At 42.9% G+C, this 15446-nt stretch overlaps 1 protein-coding gene, 1 long non-coding RNA gene and 1 other non-coding gene across 5 annotated transcripts in view; 1 reads left to right on the top strand and 2 right to left on the bottom strand.

Annotated features, from left to right (window-relative positions):
• SINHCAF (SIN3-HDAC complex associated factor) overlaps window positions 1-12908 on the bottom strand; it is a 32312-nt gene extending 19404 nt beyond the window's left edge. The window contains exon 1 of one of the 3 annotated variants that reach the window (XM_040488507.1): window positions 12731-12908. The gene's annotated coding sequence lies outside the window, so the exon portion shown is untranslated. Of the gene's footprint in view, window positions 1-10387; window positions 10563-12380; window positions 12496-12730 lie in introns of those variants that run through there. The other 2 variants (XM_040488505.1, XM_040488504.1) reach the window with 2 other exon arrangements.
• Window positions 3125-3229, top strand: LOC121039110 (U6 spliceosomal RNA). Its single transcript, XR_005794628.1, has one exon. It is a non-coding gene; the product is annotated as a U6 spliceosomal RNA (small nuclear RNA).
• Window positions 12909-13932: 1024 nt separating the features above from the next.
• LOC121039078 (uncharacterized) lies at window positions 13933-14765 on the bottom strand. The gene is made up of 2 exons (XR_005794608.1): window positions 14691-14765; window positions 13933-14309 (listed from the first exon to the last, which is right to left on the bottom strand). It is a non-coding gene; the product is annotated as an uncharacterized LOC121039078 (long non-coding RNA).
• Between the last annotated feature and the right edge of the window lie 681 nt (window positions 14766-15446).

Here is a 15446-nt window from a genome sequence, read left to right as displayed (position 1 = left end):
CGTACTGTGAGAACATGACCTGAACCAAAGACAAGAGTCAGACACATAACCAACTCAGGCACCCAGGCACCCCCTAACTTACTTTTTATATAGAGAAGGAGGTAGGTAAGCAAGACACAATTTGATTTTAAACTTGGGATTTCGTTATTTAAACAAACCTGGTGGTTCTTCAGAATACTTCTTTCCTAGTTCCACAGAGGTACAATATTAAATGATTCCTCCAGAACAATTTATTTGTTCAAATGACACTGTAAACTGTTAAAGTATTTGTGACTTAAAAAAAAAAATTTTTTTTAATGTTTATTTATGTTTGAGGCAGAGACAGAACATGAACGGGGGAGGGCCAGAGAAGAGAGGGAGACACAGAATCTGAAACAGGCTCCAGGCTCTGAGCTGTCAGCACAGAGCCCCATGCGGGGCTCGAACTCAGGGACCACAAGATCATGACCTGAGCCAAAGTCAGACGCCTAATGGACTGAGCCACCCAGGTGCCCCTATTTGTGACTTTTGTATCTACTCTCATAGGCGTCACATTAATTCAGCAGTTTAAAAAAAATTTTTTTAATGTTTGTTTATTTCTGAGAGAGAGTGAGCAGAGCACAAGTGGGGGAGGGGCAGAGAGGGAGGGTTACAAAGAATCCGAAGCAGGCTCCAGGCTCTGAGCTGTCAGCAGAGCCCAACGCCAGGCTCGAACCCACGAACCGCGAGATCATGACCTGAGCCGAAGTTAGACTCAACCAAATGAGCCACCCAGGCGCCCCTAATTCAGCAGTTTTAATAGAAGGAAGTTATTACCATCTGCTCCCTAATTGATGAATAATTATAGAAGAGTGGACACATACAATCTCGCTCTTAAGCATGTGGGGAAAACAGAAGAAAATTAAGTTTTGATATAGAGCCAAAAATGAGTAAAGACTTAAAATGATTATTAAAAACTGCCATTTGTCTTCTAAAATTAGATAATGGTGATGGATGCAAAACTCTGTAAGTATACTAAAAACCACTGAATTGCATACTTTAAAAGTGAATTTTACAGTGTGTGAATTATATCTCAGTAAGCTTGTTTTTAAAATGAAAATAGGGATGCCTAGGTGGCTCAGTCAGTTAAGCATCTGACTTCAACTCAGGTCATGATTTCAAGGTTTTTGAGTTTAAGCCCTACACTGGGCTCTGTGCTGACAGCTCAGAGCATGGATCCTGCTTTGGATTCTGTGTCTCCCTCTCGCTATGCCTCTCCCCCACTCACTCTAGGACTCTCTCTCTCAAAAATAAATAAACATTAAAAAAAAAAGTCTCTAGCGGGTGAGGATGGAGGTTGTGGAGAAATGGAAACCCTCTTGCACTGCCAGTGGGAATGCAAACTGGGGCAGTTGCTCTCGAAAACAGTATGAAGGTTCCTCAAAAAGTTAAAAATAGAACTACCCTATGACCCAGCAATAGCACTACTAGGAATTTACCCAAGGAATACAGGAGTGCTGATACACAACAGCATATGTACCCCAAAGTTTGTAGCAGCACTTTCAACAACAGCCAAATTATGGAAAGATCCTAAATGTCCATCAACTGACGAATGGATGATAAAGATGTGGTTTATATATACAAAGGAATTTTACTTGGCAATGAGAAAGAATGAAATCATGCTATTTGCAGCAATGCGGATGGAACTGGAAGGTATTATGCTGAGTGAATTAAGTCAATAAGAGAAGGACAGATATCATAAGTTTTCACTCATGTGTGTCTTGAGAAACTTAACAGAAGTCCATGGGGGAAGGGAAGGGGAAAGAAAGTTATAAACAGAGAGGGAGGGAGGCAAACCACAAGAGACTCTTAAATACAGAGAAGAAACTGAGGGTGGATAGGGGGGTGGGGGAGAGGGAAAATGGGTGATGGCACTGAGGAGGGCACTTGTTAGGATGAGCACTGGGTGTTGTATGGAAGCCAATTTGACAATGAATTATATTAAAAATAATGATAAAAATAAAAAATCTTTAAAAAAAGACCTAATCTCTCTAAATTAATTAATTAATTAATAAGAAAAGATGAAAAGAAAGAAAAGAAAATAGACTAGGGCACCTGGGTAGCTCAGTTGGGTGTCTGACTCGTGGGTTTCAGCTCAGGTCATGATCTCATGGGTTCATGGGTTTGAGCCCCAAATCAGGCTCTGTGCTGACAGTTCAGAGCCTGCTTCGGATTCTACCCTGTGTCTCTGTCTCTCTCAAAATAAATGAATAAACTTTAAAAACAGAAATGAAAACAGACTGGGTTACGAATTCTCCTGTCTTTATATATCTTTGCAACCTCAACATCTAGAATAATGCCAGTCACTTAGTAGGTACTCAATAAACGTGCTGATTCAACTTTTTTAAAAAGCTGTTTTTTAAAAAAAGTTGTTTATACAACATTTCATGTTTTACAAGGCACTTTCATTAACATTATTTCTTTGGCTGCTATCAGCAAACAACCACAAATTTTAAAAAACAGTCAGGGGTACCTGGGTGGCTCAATCAGGTAAGCATCTGACTCCTGATTTCAACTCAGATCATGATCTCATGGTTTGTGGGTTCAAGCTCCACATCATGGGGCTGTGCGCTGACAGGGCAGAGCCTGCTTGGGATTCTCTGCCCCCTCTCCTGCTGGCATGCACACTCTCAATGTTAAAAAAAAAAAACTGTAACAAACACGAAATCAACCAGCTAAATTACTGTTCTGTCCAAATTAATTCAATCTCCCAAAGTTAACAAGATTAAATTGTTAAGTCAGCAAAAACTAGAAGAGAAATAACTGTAATTATATGGGCAAATATTGTAACATAGACAACAAAAAGTGAATTTTTGAAAATGCAATAATTAATTCTAAAATATGATTAATTGGTTGGGTTTTTTTTTCACTTTAAAGCTGTACATTTCATATAAATCTAATGATCAAATTAACGAAAGGATGGGGAATGCAACCTTAGTGTTAAAACAAGGAAAGTGTGGGGGCAAACTGTTTAAAAAAAAAAAGGAGCAAATCTATTCTTTATTTTTTTATAAAGTAATCTGTAGGCCCTACATGGGGGGCTTGAACTCATGCTCTTGCCAATTGACTGAGCCAGCCAGCAGCCCCATCGAAAGGACCAATTCTAGTGTGATTCGGCAGCACATATACTAAAACTGGAACAATACAGAGAAGATTAGCACGGGCCCTGCACAAGGATGACACGCAAATTTGTGAAGTGTCGCATATTTTTTGGAAACCAATTTGACAATATATATTTTAAAAAAATGATAAAGGAGAAAAAAAAGGACCAATTCTAAAGAGATTATGAAGCCAAAGAGCAGGGATGATATATTTTACACTGAATTCAACACACATAGGTTTACTAAGTGCAATGTAATATAAATGGAAACAAAAGGAATCTTCACAGCAATAGCTAATATTGAAGGTATAATATTTAATTCTAAGTTTATTTATTTTTTTAAACATGTTTTCTTTTTTTTTTTTTAATTTTTTTTTTTTAACGTTTATTTATTTTTGAGACAGAGAGAGACAGAGCATGAACGGGGGAGGGTCAGAGAGAGAGGGAGACACAGAATCTGAAACAGGCTCCAGGCTCTGAGCGGTGAGCACAGAGCCTGACGTGGGGCTTGAACTCACAGACCGCAAGATCATGACCTGAGCCGAAGTCGGACGCTTAACCGACTGAGCCACCCAGGCACCCCTTTAATTCTAAGTTTAAAGATGATCTTTTAACAACACTAAATTCACTTTAAGCCTGACTTTAATCAGGAAACAGTATCAAGAGGGGGACCTGAGTGGCTCAGTCAGAAGAGCGTGCAACTCTTGATCAAAGGGTCAGGAGTTCGAGCCGCATGTTGGGTGTAGAGATTACGTAAATAAATAAAACTTTTTTTAACAAGGAAACAGTATGAAGAGTAGTAAAATGCAAATTTTAAAGTTTTTAAGTACCCTTTTAAATATGGAATTGGAGACAGGGAGGTGAAGAACTTAATTCTGCAGAGTATTGTCTTATCTTTTAAATCTTACAAGGGTGATAATTTAACATCAAAGAAAACAGAGATTTATTTTGTTATGATAAATACAACATCCAATAGGCTCACCTTTTTTGGTACACTTTGAAGGACACCAATAGTTCCTCCTAAATATAACTTCCCAATTCCACTTTCTAGATTCCTTTCAGGATGTAAAGTTTTTCTTACTTTCAAAAATACCTTTCAAAACTCAAAACGCAAGGGGCGCCTGGGTGGCTCAGTCGGTTAAGCGTCCGACTTCGGTTCAGGTCATGATCTCACGGTCGGTGGGTTCGAGCCCCGCGTCGGGCTCTGTGCTGACAGCTCAGAGCCTGGAGTCTGCTTTGGATTCTGTGTCTCCCTCTCTCTGTGCCCCTCCCCCACTTGTGCTCTGTCTCTGTCTCTGCCTGTCTCTCTCAAAAATAAACATTTAAAAAAAGTTAAAAAAAGAAAAAAGAATGCAATAGATATGTAACATGTGCAGCATGGGAACTATCCAAGATATCTTGTCTGTAATATTAAGCAAGTTGAGTAACAACTATACAGTACAATCCCATAATGGGTTTTTTAAATGGGACTTTAAGTACATAAACTGACTTTCTAAAATATATTTTTAAAAACGAATAACTAGTGGTTGCCTCTGAGGGAAGCAAGAATGAAGGAAGATTACTTTCACTTTACTACTCTCTTCTAGCACCATGCCCCAAAACCTTAGTTATCATCGCACACCTTGACTTAACCAAAGTGGTAGTAGCTGAAACAGCTCAGAGAGCTTAAACAAACTTCCTCAAAGACATACAGATGGAGAGATACCCAGTGGGAAACATAGTCCACAGCAGAGAGTACAGAATAGACATAGAGTAGAATGGGAAGGAAGCTGCAAAGAGACAAGCAAAAGATTTGTAAAGTGGGAAGGAAGCAGCAGTGAACAAAGACAAAAGGAACCAAGCAACCAAAGACAACTTTGAAGTGAAGGAGATGGCATTTCTTTAGGGCTGAACTTTAAATGACAGGATGATGGGAAAGGAAGAGATATAAACACGAAAAAACACCCATGATCAAAAGTTATGAGCAACCCTTAGTTGCTGTAATTTTTAATGCCACCCGCGACACCATTTTTAGTCAGTGGTATGCTATCTTTAATCACCTGTAAGTACAGGATCCAGTAAACACTAACAGTGTAACTGGAGCAACACTTCACATAAAGAGTCAACCAGGACTAAGTGTGTTTTGTGTTCTGCTGCTAGGCCACTTGGTTGCAATGTGCCCTAACAATAAGACCTGTGTCATCAGCGCTTAAGGAAAGTCATGGAGCTATTGAACACGATTATTTCCTCTTACCTGTTTCCAGACACTAGTCCACATCCCAGCATCAGAAGTTCTGAATTTACTTTACTCACTTTTAAGGGACCAATTTTAACTTGCCTAGAGGAAAACTGAGAAAGGATGGTAAACCCCACCTGTTTGCCAATGGCTTCTCCAAAAATGCACCTAGTCTCTGAGAAATTATACGGTAAAGTATTTATTATGGCTGTCTACGAAACCCACACTTAGCAGAAGAATGTAGAACTCATCCTACAGGAAAGAGGTCAAACTCAGAAATAAAGTCTTCAACTGAAATAGCATAGGTTAAAAATAAAAAAAATCACAAATCCAGGTCTCTGGAGTTTCAGACAGTATAAAAAAATACTAGGTCCTCCCATTTTGATAGTGTGAAAAAACACTGGGTATGCCGATTCTAGATTAAGAGTGATTCCAGTGGATGAAAAAACTGTAAAGGTTGGGGAGATAGTATTAATCTTCTCTTAGATGATTAAGCAAATAATCAGTTAAGAAATGTAACTACTGTTGAGTCTGGTGAAAAAAGCACTATAATGAGTCAAGTTGGGAGTCTAATTCTACGTTTGTCTTTACAACTGACTAGGAAGTCACTTCTAATTTTATTTGCCCCTCTGCAATATTAGGGTGAAATCTCACTTCCACTTTCCAGGGATGCTGTGAATCAAGAATATGAAAACACCAGTGTCTATATACCACTTATTCCCTTGAACTTATAGGACTTACACACAGAAATATAAACTCAAGGCACCAGGGTGGCTCAGTCAGTTAGGTGTCCAATTATTGATTTCGGCTCAGGTCATGATTTCACAGTTCGTGGAATCAATCCCCGCGTCAGGCTCTTCACTGACAGCACGGAGCCTGCTTGGGATTCTCCCATCCTGTCTCTCTACCTCTCCCACACTCACACTCTCTCTCTCTCAAAATAAATAAATAAACATTTTTTAAAAATATATAAACACTATCCCAGGATATGTCCAACAAATTAAACTAAGGGTAGAATCCTGATTTCTGAAGGCTTTAAGTTCCGGTTTGTGCGAAGAGAAACTTGGGTCTTTTCTAGGAGATTTTAACATCATGAAATTGGACTATATTCATTCTGTGAAGCTGTTCTCCTTTCTGAACTTGAGAAAAATGTTAAGAAAGGGGGTATAGCCATACATATCTGGTCTGACCCAAACCGCAGAAAATTTCCTTAAGCTGTCTGACCCTTCCATTTCCTCACCTATAAAATAAGGATAAATCCCAACTCTTCTGAGTACGATCTGTAAAGCACCAACACAAGGACTGGCAAGTCCCAACCTTTAAACACTCTAAATTAATTACATAATCTTCTCTCCCAAACATGTTCCTCCAGTGTTCACCTAACCTTGGTCATCACATATACAGTCACACAAAAAATCTGGAAGTCAACTGGGCTCTCCCTTCTCATCTTCTGCATGACCCTCAACATGTCCACTATGAAATCCTTAAAAATTCTGTTTCTTCCTTCACTTCTCTGGTCCATGTCCCTTCTGTCCCTGCTGCCTATTTGTCCTTCATCGTGGTGCTGGAGCCTCATAACCGACTTCCTCAGAACCTTCAAACAGGGGATCCCTTCCTAAAGCTCAAACAATCATCTCTTCCAAAGTATCAACATGGGCTTCAGGATAATATCTAAACTTCTTGGCAAGAAATGCAAAGCTTTTCAGGATCTGGCCCTGCCTACCAGCTGCTCCGAACTTGGAATCCTGATATTCCAGGATTGTCAAACCAACTTTATTAACTAGCCACATCTCTACTCAGGTTGTTTTACCTGAGATGGTTTCTCCCTCATCCCCTTAACTCAGGAATTAAGAATTTTTAACAAAATCTGTCTATATGTGTATTGTAACACCTAACACAAGATTTTCACATACTTGTTTGCTCTATTATCTCCTCTACTCAATGGTAAACTGTTGCAAGGCAGGAACTAAGTCTTATATTACAACCAGGTGCTGACTGTACATGGTATACAGACACTGGCAGAATTTGTTAATACCTGAAGACTGGGATAGGCAAAACAGATCTGAATAGTATATTTAATGCACAGAATGGGAAACAGTGTCCACAATAAAGAGGTGTATTTAAAAACTAGTGTTTTTAATTTAATGGAGTCATTTTTCTTTAACATTTAGTCTAGAGACTTTTGTATAAAAAAAATTGTGAGGTTCAAAGCTTTACAGGAAATGTAAACCAAGTGAATTACTTTAATTAGAGAAGATTAATAATAAATAACTCAATGCTTTCATAACAACTGGTAGAAAAATACTTATTGCTTATTTGAAGCAAGTATGTGGGGAGGAAAAGATCAGGGGCAAAATAAATCTCAAAACGAGAGCTGTTTAAACTCACCATACATTAACATGAACCAAATTAAAATAACATTAAAATAAATCAAACTTATAATAGGTGGAAACAATACAAAGCTAGAAACGCATCATTTTAGATTAACTGCAACTTTCGTACCTCTGGTGCAAAAAGAAAACCTCCCTTCAAAACAAACTGCCTTCTCTTGGACTAGATGCATTCCCAGATCATTTCCATAATACAGAAAATCTTAGTTGCAGACTCAACTAAAACAGAAACTGAAGAGCTAAAAGACAATGAAATATTTTCAATTTATAACCTCCCAGAGTCAAAATTAAGTATGGGAAATCCAGGTCTCTTGTGGACAAGAGAAATCAGGGAAACAGAAAACGGCATCCTCTCCATTTCCACAAGAGTTTTTGATGTAAAATGGTTGAATCAGAATGTCTTCCCAGAACCAGTTTCTGAAGGTGGGGAAGAGGGCCAAAGATACTCATTCTTTCCACTCAACATTTACTGAATATTTCCCCCAGCAATGTCACTGGCCCCAAGGCCTCAGTTTTGTCTCCTGTAAAATGTCTATTCCCAAAGTTGTGAGAACAGCCAGGATTTACCAAGCATATTACCTGCTTAATTATTTACAACCTTATGAAGTAGGTATTGCTATTTTGCAGATGACCACAAAGTGACTTATTTAACATGAGCACAGCCTTGCAACCTAGGCATTTTAACTCAAGACTTCCAAACTAACTAGTACTTCAACGAAGGTGTTCCCTTCCTTCTCAGCCAATTATATTCCCAGCACCAGTAAGGAAGAAAAAAAGTTATATTTCTGAAGCAACCTACTATGTGTTGGCATGGTAAATTAACTAACTTGTCCTAATAAAGCTTATGAAATTGGTTTAGATTTCAAATTAAGCTTAAGCTTTCACCGGTGAAAAACTGATTTTACATGGAAAATCATTATCAAATTGCTTTTTCACATAAATCTGCTAGAGTCTGAGCCCCATGAGCCAGCTTTTTCTAGGGCCTCATTACAACTCGGGGAAAAAAAAACGAGCCATCCAGGTTCCAGATCTACAGTTAAGAAAACTATGCAACAGCAGTCTTGAGGCCTGCTGCCCACCAAGGTTCTAGAATACACTACCTATTGAACTTTTCATCACCGAACTCCCGCAAAAAGTAATGCAAGAAGGAAAACAGTAGACCTTGTCTATTGGTCTTTCCCACTCTCAACTCATTCACCTTGATAAACCAAATCTCCGTTGCACATATCATGTGATATTTAAAACAAAAATTAAGCTCTATTTGAAATTTCCCAGGATATTGAAATTCTAGCTGTAAACCCAGCTATAAAATACTGATTAAGAAAAACAAATTAACGACTCTTAGTGTGCTTACAAAACATCTCTTATGCATCTTAAATAATCACAGAGAAATAAATGCCCAAAGGGAAAGCCATACAGTTTTTCACTTTCTTGACATGTTCTTTCTATCCACTGCAGATATGTACTGTTACTATAGTATTAAAAGTTGGCTTTAAGTATTTGTACTTTGGTCACCAAAACATGGGAGAAACATGTCTGTTTAATAACAAAACAATGAGAAGCACAATCTGTACAGATTTTTGGTCTGGGTGTGGCATCTAAAGATACTATTTTCTGGTAACGACCACTTTTAGATTCTAACCCTTAAACATGATCCAAATGCAGGAGAAATCAGGAAAGCAGCAGCAGATACAGTGCTGCTTATCGGATGTCTAGACTGCAGGCAAACCCCAAATACCAAAGAAGCATCCATGTGTCAAACCAGCATAATTTTTGAGCTATGCCTGGGGCCACATACCAAAAAAAAAAAAAAAAAAAAAAAAAAAAAAGATTGGCTTGAAAAGAAAATCTAAGAGGGGTAACCAGAAGGTCAACCCCAGTTTATAGGAACTAGGAAGAAGCTAGCAGGGACATCCAGCCTTTTACCCTGTCACCCCCTCCTCCCACCCCCCCGCAGCTTCCTTCCCAAACCCCATATAAAATCTCCAAGGCCCAATTCTCCGCGTGCTAGCTTCTTCAAGGTCATCCTAAGATAAAGCAGTGAACAATCACCAAACATTGAGCCGGCATACCTTTAGGGCAAAGGGGCGATTTTCCCCTTCCCCAAATCATTATATAAATATTTTAAATGCCATCAGGCTTTTCTCCAACTCCTACGGAAACAAACTCCCAGACTTTAATTTAATTTAGATTGAGCAACTAAAAAAACGTGTTCGGTTTTGCGACATACATTATTAAAAGGCTTTTCAAGTCTGGCAAACTCCAGTACAAAAACAGGTGCTTTCAGTGTACTTCTAATGACAAGGTCAAACTCATATTTTTAATTACTAAAATTAAAACGAAGAAAAAAGTTTTTTTCTTTTTAATCTTCCTTAGGACAACCCGAGGTGTGGGGGCAGGGGGAGTATTGCTGGGGTAAAACTGTCTCGCACAGGATCCGTGTTGTTCTAGTCACTAATTCCTAGTCTTCCCAGTTGTCTGTAGTTACCCAAGGTTAGACGGAGAAAATAAAAACAAAGAAATCTACTAGGTCTCGTTACCAGAACAAACTCTGCACCGCCCTGCCACCCCAATAAACCAACCCCACCCGCAACCAAAACAAACCTCGCCCCTCCCGGATCCCCCTCCCACACGTAAACACACAAAGAAAACAGCGGCACGCACAATTCAGCCACAGTCCTCACTTCCCTTTGTAGGACAACGGGGAGCCCCGAAACTTCCTCACGGTGGTTTTTTCGTGTGTCGTCGGGGCTGGGTCCCCTGAAAGCGCGAGCCACGGCTCGGCTACGAGGGTTTGGGGGTGCTCGCCGCATGCGCCGGCTTCCACGAAAGCAGCAAAATGCCTCTCCCCCGTCCCCCTGCGGCCCCCCCCCCCCCCCCCCCCCCCCAACGCGCTTCCCCCTCGGGCAAGCGATGACGGCCGAGAGAGGCACCACGGCAGCAAATAGAAACGCTCCCCGGTGGGTTTGTTGGTAAATAGAACAACTTGGGTCGGGAAGAAAGTTCCTGCGGAGAGCCGCTCGCCTGGGCGAGGGCGGCAGGAGGTGACCCGCGTCCCTCGCCGCCTCCTCCCTCACCTGCGCCGGAACAACGGGCCCCCGCGCACGCCCGCCCGCCCGCCCGGCGCCTCCCGCAGGCCGCGCCTCCCGCACGCCGCGCTGCCGGGGCTTGTTCCTCCTCATGGCTTTGCCCTGACGTAATTCAAACATGGCAACAGTTCGACTTCAAAGGCGAATCCACAGACCTCCCAGACACAAGCTCCGGACCACGGGTAACGGGCCAAGAAGTCGGGGCCACGCTCTCCCGGCCCCTCGGCTGTCGCGGCCCTCGACGCCCGTGCTGAAGCGCGGGGGCCCCGAGACCGCCGCCTCCCCGCCCGCCCGCCCGGAGCGCGGAGCACGCCGCCTCTCCGCGCACCAGCATGGCACCTCATGCGAGCACCGCCGCCAAAGTTTCCCCGCGAGGGGCTGAGGGACAAAAGCCCCTCTCGAAACTCGCCCGAAGTTAGGGGGCCCGGCCGACACGGCCCTCAGCCGGGCGGCCGCCCCGAGCGCCGGCGGGGCCCGCACGGGCACATGCAGCTCTTTGTTTTCTGTCCAGCCGGGCGCTGCCTACGTGCAGCATCAGGGATGTCGGATTGTTTCTCAGAGGCGAGACACTTGACGATCACCCCGGGGAGAGGTCCAGACCCCGCGCCCCGAGAGTCCGGAGCCTCTCCCCCCGTCCTCCCCTCAGCAGCAGGCCCATTTAATCAAAGTTTTGCAGTGTCCTTGATGAGAAACGCCGATTGCCCGCCCCGCATCAGCGGAGAGTTGGCGACTTTCACTCTGCTTTTTAAACTGGCAAGACGCCATCATCAGCAAATCACATTGTCCTGCCGGCCGGCCCCGACAGCGCCCGCATCTCGCTGCCGGCCCGGATCTGGACACTCACACAGACCTCCGGCGAAAACCAGGGTCGCAGCCCCAAGCACGTGGTCTGTCATGTAGAGCACAAAAAGCAGTGCCCTCCGGAGTTCTCGCACTCCTTCGGCGCAGACAACGCCGTTGCCTCCATCCCCAAGTCAACTTGGCTATGACTGGCCATCTTAAGCCGCACACAGTCGCCTCAGAAAGCCCTCACCGTGGCGCCCACATCTACGCTACAGGTGACTAAATTGCGAACAAAACTTGAGGCTCCACAGACACATTGGCCCCCCGCGCTGCCTGGGCGCGGTCCGGGGGGGGGGGGGGGGGAGGCGTTTGGGAGCCGGGCTGCTTCAGAGCGGCCGCGTGTTGCTCTCATTGTCGCATCCGCATCCCTCCGGAGTTCGGCAAACAACGCCACGCCGCGTGCACTCCGGCCACCCCCGGCGCTGACCCAAAAGGCCGATTTAAACCCTCTCACGCCCGCCAGCTCGCAAGTAGACGGCAACTTAAGTTTCCGAGCCTACGGCGCTCATTGTCCACCCTTCTCAAACAGGCGCAGGGGGGCTGCAACGAAACTAAACCACGAGGTTCAACCACGGCGCCCGACCACTCCCGAGGCGCGCGCCCACGCGGATGCACCGGCCCGGGGCCCCTTCGCGATTGCCAGCAAGTCGTTTTCCTCTTGGGCCTTCCAGCCACCCGCCTCCTTTTCGCCAGAGAACACTACGGCTAAGAAAAGTCATTGTCACCTTCAACGTGGATCCCTCAACTCCGGCGACTCCTCAGTCGTTTGCAGCCTCCACTCACTTCCCCCACCCCAAGACTTTCGGTTTGCCTCCACTACCCTACCCAATTAGAAAAGGCAAACTAAACGTGTATACAAAAGAACCCGGGGTCTGAAGATCACGAGAACATTGCTCCCAGCAATGCCATCTCCAAGACAAAACTTCCTGTGCGTGCGTGTGTATATGTGCGTGTGTGTGTGGAAGGACTGGGGGGTGGGGGGGGGAGGTGAAAAGAGAAAAAAAAAAAAAACACACTCTGAAATCAAAGCCTCGTGAGACAGTTTTGCACCAGAGTAATGGTGAGAGTCACTCACCTTCCAAAATCAGCCGTTCCACGCACAATAACGTTCCCGAGGTCTGGAGTGCACGCCAAGCCAGCCCCCCCCCCCTTCTAATCGCTCCCTCCTCCTCAACTGCCTTGTCTAGAAAGATTGTCTCCTGCAGTTCTGCAGTTGCTACCGCTGGCCGGGAAGGTGTAGATTCCGCTTTCCCTCTGCGCACGCGCGTCTCCTGGTACAAAATTCTCCTGAATCGAACTTATTTGCATACGGGCGCGCGCGCGTTGAGGGCTGGGAGGGGAGAAGGCCCGGCGGCCGCGCGCGCTCCCGGGGCCTCTATTGTCCTTTTAAGGGGAGAAGCGCCGCGGCGCGGGAAACGAGGCGGCCAGAGGGAAACGGGGGCGGGGACTGCTTACTACGGCTGACGTCACGTAAACAAACGCCCCCTGGCTGGAGGCTGCGGCGAAGGGGGAGTGGCGGGGTGGGAAAGGCGGAAAGGTTAGCAGTCTAGGGAGAACGTTCGGCTGCTTGACTTGCTTTCCACCCTGAAGTTCTTGGGGCGCACCATTTCGCATCGAAAAATAGTTTTGGAAGCTGTTTTTGCAAAATTCTCACACCTATGCCCAGTTTTTGGCTTGAGGCGACAGGGGAGGTGGTCTTGCAAGCACCCAGACGGAATTTATGCCTCCTACATTTCCTAAATTTTGTTTGAAGTTGGGTTTTTGAAGCTTTTTTTTTTTTTTTAATCCTTTGGGACCAGAGGAGACTCATTTTTCGTGCAGTTTTAATGAGTCGTTTAATAAAGTCCCATTTTGACATTTTATCCATTCACAAACTCCCGCCTGCCCTCCTCAAGCAGTAACCCAACCCATAAAGATCCAATTTCCCACCCCCCCCCCAACTTTGGCCTTAAGATTTCAAGCCAGTCCGAGTTGAATGGTTGTTAATTTCCGTGGGAACGGTGTAGCTTTCCTAAAAGACTAGTCAGTGGAAAGCCAGTAATCTAGGAACATGCACACCTCCTCCAGCTGCTTGTAAAGGGTGTTCCATTCAACCAGAAATAATACCACTAACTGGTGGTCTTGGGAATGGAAAAAGTAGCCAAGGAAGTGCAGATTTTCCCTGGTGGAATATATAATAAACCAACAATCTAAACGCTTCCTGTCCCAGGAGGAAAGAAAAAAAAACAACAAACCTGAAGTAACTCTTCTCATATAAAGTGGAAAATGAAAAAAGAATGATTTTGATACATCTTTATTTGGAGAACACAACTAACACCAATAGGCTGAGACCCTGATTTAATATGATAGAGGGAGGGTGGGGAGAGAGGAAGGATGTTTTTCCCAGAAACTTGATATTGTTCCCAAGCTACAAAAGTGTGGACATCAACCATAAAACTTAATCATCTGCTGACAAGTTTCACTGCTTTCACTGTAATGTCAACAATATGGATTTAAATAGATACTTCTGAACCACTAATTTAATTCAACAACCAATTCATAATACATGCACGACAAACCCACTTCTAGAGTCTGCAACTAATGTTTCTTCTTTTTCTTTGGGTCCTGTAACACAATATTTCTGTATCTGTATATGAAAACCATATATTAAATACCTGCAAAAGAGAAAAAAACAACACCCTCACTAAAATGTGAGCTCCCTCAGGGCAAGAATTTTATACTACATTCATTTTTGTTCTCCAGTGCCTAAAACAGAGCACAGCAGATAACGGACTCTGAATAATTGCTTGTAAAGTAATAAATACATGGACATTTCCAAATTTATTATAGATTTATCTCAAATCAAAACAGCTTTACTTTAGTGTAGAATTTTTGTATTTAACCTAAAATGAGTTTGGAAGTTATAGTGCTCACCTCAATTAACATGATGTCTATGATGCCTGCTCCTATCATAATAAATAAAATGGAGTAGGCTTACTAGCTGTTGCTAGGCTCTTTCATTGGTAACGAGTTGGACCCGCAACATAAACACCTACCTTCGTTTTGAAGAAAATTTTAGGAAGTTGTCCTGGGTTGTCTCACGTACTTATTTGGTTTATGACAGATCTTCTGAAAATAATTTCAAATTAGCACATGCTCTTTGCAAGTATGAAAATTGCAAGTGTGATAATATTTTTCAAATTTCAATTATTGCTTATAGGATATATCCATATATTTTATATAGACAGATAATATAAAATTGTATCATGAATGCCTTTTCTCTTGAAAGTTTATGTAAAGAATATGTACTGTAATTCAGGGATGGAATAGATTTAAATGTGTAAGCAATACAGGAATTACAGTATTTAGGATATAATGTTCAGGTAAAAAAGTACCTGTAAGCGTCAGAGCTACTTAGTCAATATTGTACAGCAAAACTTCCTCAAAGTAGAGGTCTCAAAGTAGAGGTCAAGAAGTAATCTGGTAGTTTTTGTAGGAAAGGTAGCAAAAAAGTCCTTAAAGAAAAAGTTGAGTTTCTTAGAATCTTAAAAAAAAAAAAGAAAAAGAAAAAGAACATGTTATTTTTTAACAACCAGGTGCATTCCAAAGGTTCTTTTGTTCATTTTGTTACTTGAACATGTTGTTATGGCTGTCTCTATCCTGGGCCAAGAGCTCATTTATGGGCTACTTTAAAATACTGTTATATAAATAGCCCAAGTGAATTTTTCAAAAGAAAGAAAGAGAGAGAGCAGGAGGAAGGAAGGAAAGGAAAGGAAAGGAAAGGAAAGGAAAGGAAAGGAAAGGAAAGGAAA

The sequence above is a fragment of the Herpailurus yagouaroundi genome, unplaced genomic scaffold, assembly GCF_014898765.1.
Source record: "Herpailurus yagouaroundi ecotype Mexico unplaced genomic scaffold, PumYag 166, whole genome shotgun sequence".
In the NCBI taxonomy this organism is placed as follows: Eukaryota; Metazoa; Chordata; class Mammalia; order Carnivora; family Felidae; genus Herpailurus; species Herpailurus yagouaroundi.
This window is presented reverse-complemented; position numbering and strand designations above follow the sequence as displayed.